Raw genomic sequence first — 5,129 nt, 5'->3', positions numbered from 1 at the left:
ACAAAAACCTGCAATATCCTATAATGGCAAACTATAAAAGGACCAGTAAATTTACCAGTCTCCCTATGAACTGTATCTATTATTATAAGTTTTATTTTCATACTAAAAGAGCTTCAATTCAGAACTTGATATTTTTAAGGCTCAACCTTAAAGGGATAAAGCTATAAAATCCTAATCTTATAAAAGCCACTAAATTATTATAAACTGTTAAAGATAATTAAGGCAAGTAAGTTAATAGTCATATTATAAATAATCAAATTCTTTAATGTGTTCAGAACTATACTTGTAGTCATGCTCAGTACTAATGTAATTAATTATAGGAACAAGCTTTATTTAGCCTCCTGTATATGTTTTCAAAGTTAAGCCTAAAGCAAGTAACCAAATCAGGTATTCTTAATAGATAGATGGTCCTCAAACTCTTCAGAGGTCTTCTGAATACGGCATTTAATGTTTCATAGGGAAAAAAAAAGGCTTTTTGAGATAGAGAGAAGTGCCATCTCCTGGCAGCACCCCTAATCTCCTCCAGAGATGGCCACAGAAGAACCTCCACGTGGAGCTTGCTTTAAATGTGGCAAAGCTAGCCACTGGACAGAAAAACTGCCCTTCACCTCAACTGCTGCCAAGACCCTGTCAAAACTCTCGACAAGCAAGACACTGGGGAGTTGATTGCTCCGCTTTGCTTAGACAAGTTAGGCCAGTTGTCCCAAGCTCCTCCTAACACAGGAAAGTCTGTCAGATCTTCTGGGCCTGGTAGCCAAAGACTTATGCTGCCCTGGGACTTCTGACCCCAACAACGGTGGAGGAGCCTAGGGTGATTGTCCAGGTACCTGGTAAGTGTTGGTTATTTTTTTTTAAAAAACAGATTCAGAAGCTGTTTGGTTTGTACTTCCTGTTTACTTGGGTGAAATACATCCTTCTCAGATCTCTGGTGGTGTTGATGACTAGGCTAGTGATAGCTTTGTCAGTTTAACAGCAGCAACCAAGGTTTCAGCTGCCTCCTCAGTTCTCTTCATCTGTAAAAACCAGGCCACAGGCCTCACTTTCCTAGAGCTACTACTAGGCCTAGACACAGTTTACCTTCCTACCAGACTCCAAAAAAAGATAAACTCACAAAACAGATTTCAATGTAACTTTTTACTATTCTTTATTTAAAGGAACTCACTTTACAATGACTGCTGCCAGGAATCAACCACCTGTGTCTCATAGTAAATAACTGGATTTTAAAAAGTGATTTAAGGTATGTAAAAAATGAAAAAAAATGCTTCAGATTTCTTTCCCTCACTATACTATTGTTATACTAAGACTTCAAAAATTCAAAGTTTTGACATTAACCAATAGAGTTCTAATAAGCTACTAATCTAACCCTGGTGAGCAGTGAACTATTACTATCATAGTCACAAGCTCAAGATTTTAAATTTCCTTTAGTTGTCTTCTAACTATAGATGTAAAAGTGCTCCTCATTGTGCTAAAAGTGTCTATCTAATCTATATATACCCAGTCTTCTGGATAGAGGAAAGAGTGTTCATGCTTTTAACCCAGAATTATTTTGGGGGTTCCCAACCTTTTACTATGAATCAAAGGCATGATGAGTCTACTGTTTTTTCTATAATGTGGATTTCAATACAGACTACAAACAGAGGTAATGCTAATATATCTAAAGCCTATCTCTTTTTATAAACTTAAAAAAATCTTGTAAGCTTCAGGGAATCGACTTGGATCCACCTCTCACAGGTTAAATGGACTCCAGATAAGTGCTATCAATCAACAGCCTATCTCCCCACCTACTGCCTGTTCCTGGGGGTGGGATCTCTTTCCCTTTCCCTGCTCTGGGACTCTCCTCCCCCAACTACCAGGTCCATGGGCCTAAAAGTTCCAAATGTACACCTAAGGAAAAAAAATTCCCCCCTAAACTCCTTAACTTTACCTTCTGACCCTAAAATACATACATACATACATACATACATACATACATACATACACACACACACACTATATATATATATATATATATATATATATATATATATATATATATATATATATAATTCCAGCAAATTTCTAATCAATAAGAGACTGCAAACTGTTCCAACTGCTGCCTGCATGTTCCTAGCCCCAGCTGAGTAGAGCCTGGACAGTGAGTGAAAACAGTCTGCTCTTCCCAGACTTGGCCAACGTTCCAGCTCTTTGGGTCCCCAACAATGATGCCCCATTGTCAGAATGAAGTAGTCATAGATGAAAACATTACCCTTTATCATTCACTTACTATGAACAAAAAGGCTGGGATGTTAAGTTTCAAGCCCAGGACAAATGGCCGAGGGTACCTATGTAATATATTAAACCGGACCTGGCCTCCAGGTTCCCCCAGCACCCTTCAGTCCTGACCTGTTACAGGGTATGGCTTGCATACCCTGCCTTCTACCCTGAAGTCTCTAGCCCAGGGGCTGGGTTGCCCATCTCCCAGAGACTATTACTTATATAATCCAGACATTTTGGTTACCCTTCCCTTTTGTACCTTTGGCCACCTGGATGCTGCACCTGGTTAACCTCTCTCTTCCCTCTCCTTTCCCCTCCCCCTCTCACCACATGGCCCAGCTCAGCCTGGTCATGTCCACTCTGGACTCTCTCACATGTCCCTGTCCCAGTCTCTACCTTCACTCTCCCTTTTTATCTACAGTAAACTTTCTCCTCCACCATACCTAGGAGCAGTCATGTCCTTTCCTTTCCTTTTTATTTCCCTTTTTCATTCAGAGGGGACTAGCAGAATTGAACATCCCTGTAAACTACTATCATTCTTTATCCCAAGACACACATAAAAGCCTTGATGAATTCTTTCAAAGTCTGATAAAAATCCAAGATTCAATAGACTCATTAGCATCAGTCAAATTCCAAAATAGGAGAAGCCTAAATTCTCAGACAGCAGAAGAAAAGGGGGAGGGGATTTTTTCTCCCTCCCTCACTTTTGGAAGATAAATGTGGTTTCTATGAAAATCAGTGCAATCTGGTCAAAGACACAGCAAAGAAACCATTTGACTATGCCTCAAGAATCAGACAACAGGCATCAGAGTCAGGACAGATGGTTTCAAAGTTCCTTATACATGATCTCCTTGATCATATCTGTTGTCACTTCATTAACTATTTTGATTCTTACATCTTAGACGCTTTTCTAATCTGCCTGTTAACTTGATTCAACCAGACCACTGCCCAGCATGCCACACAGACCCAGGTGGATCACACCTTCTTCATATGTGAATACAAATACCAGCTCATGACTCAAGGGTCATCAACTGACAAATTTACAGGAGATGAAGAAGGAAGGGGGCTTGAAAATGCCACAATTCTGGAGGAAGTAGTCAGAACTGAAGTAGATGTCATAAATACTTTGGGCCCCACACCTCCCTCTAACAATAAGGCAATTTTCTTTTTATACAAGCAAAAAAAAAAAAAAAAAAAAAAAAAAAAAAAAAGATGCGTACATGCCAGATCCCAGATGCCACTGTTGCATAAGTAAGTTAGCCATACCCTGTAAGCAGACATTTCCTGTCCTGACCTCCCAGTCCCAAATAACCACTCAGCTGTTGCTTCCCCAAATAATTAACTCTGAGGCTTAATATTACTTATAAATATTTGGCCAGTAGCTCAGGCTTTTTTACTAACTAGCACTTACACTTAAATTAACCTATAATTCTTATCTATGTTTAGCCACATGGCTTGGTACCTGTTCTCGGTAGGGTATTCTCAACTTGCTTCCTCTGTGTCAGGCTGGCGACTCTCTGACTCCGCCCTTCCACTTCTCTGCATTCTTAGTTTGGTTGCCCCACCTACACTTCCTGCCTGGGCTACTGGCCAATTAGTGTTTTATTAAACCAATTTGAGTGACAAATCTTTATAGTATACAAGAGCATTATTCTGCAGCTTTTTTCCCACACCAGGTATTGGAGATAAGCTCTCAGATATGGCAAGACAACAAGATCAGCTTCCTGCTACCCAGGATCAAGGTAATCTGATTAATGGCTTTGTATCCTATCTACTACCTTTGCTACACCTCCTAACATGTAGCAGCCTCAATTATGCCTAGTCAGACACTCCACTACTTTAAAAGTATATAAAGGTAAGGAATTGCCTTTGTCCTAAAGGTTATTGTTGGATCTTTTAGCCAAGCCTCTCCTACCATTGGTGGCATCTGTAGTTAATGGATATTTCACCTGAACAGAAAAGAAAAAAATAATAAATGACAGTATATGATGGTGAAGATGTGGGGGAAAGAGGAACCTATATACATTACTGGTCACAATTTGAACTGGTATAGCCACTATAAAAATTGGTCCAGAGGGTTTTATTCTTTTAATTACAAGCATAGTGATGGGTCCTATCACAGGACCCAGCTACACCACACCTGTAAATATACCTAAAGGACTCTAAGTCCTACCACCACAGACACACTTGCATATAAATGTTTATTTAGTTAGCCATAAGGAAAAATGAAATTGTGACATTTTCAGAAATAATGGATTGAGCTGGAAGTCATTATGTTACACAAAAATAAGTCAGATTCAGAAAGACAAAAACCACTTGTGTTTTTTTATATGCAAAACCTGTATTTACTTGCATGTGTGTGTTTGTGTGTGTGTGTGTGTGTGTGTGTGTGTGTGTGTGTGTGTGTGCACATGTACACACGTATAGGTTGTGAAACTAGAAAGGGGGACCATTTGACGTAAAAGAAAAGTCTTAGGGGAAGGGAGAGGTAGTGGAATACAAGTGATATGAAAGACAATAAAGACTATTGGGGAGAAAGAAGGGGAACAGCTTGACGGGGACAGGGAGTGATGAAGAGCAGTGCGGAAGGAGAGATGAATAAGAACAAAGGATGTATGAAAATGCTTTAATGAAACCAATTACTTAATATGGGATCTATCTTAGTCAATGTTTAATTACTGTGAAGAGACACCATGACCATGGCAACTCTTATAAGAGAAAGCACTTAATTAGGGACTGGCTTACAGTTTCAAAGGTTTAGTCCATTATCATCATGGCAGGAAGCATGGTGCTGCCAAAGTAGCTGAGAGTCCTACATCTAGATCCGCAGGCAAGCAGGAAGAGAAAGACATTGGCCTGGCCTGAGCATTTGAAAC

This window comes from Peromyscus californicus, unplaced genomic scaffold, assembly GCF_007827085.1.
Source record: "Peromyscus californicus insignis strain IS unplaced genomic scaffold, ASM782708v3 Scaffold_10__1_contigs__length_136768540, whole genome shotgun sequence".
In the NCBI taxonomy this organism is placed as follows: Eukaryota; Metazoa; Chordata; class Mammalia; order Rodentia; family Cricetidae; genus Peromyscus; species Peromyscus californicus.
Note: the sequence above shows the minus strand (reverse complement) of the source record.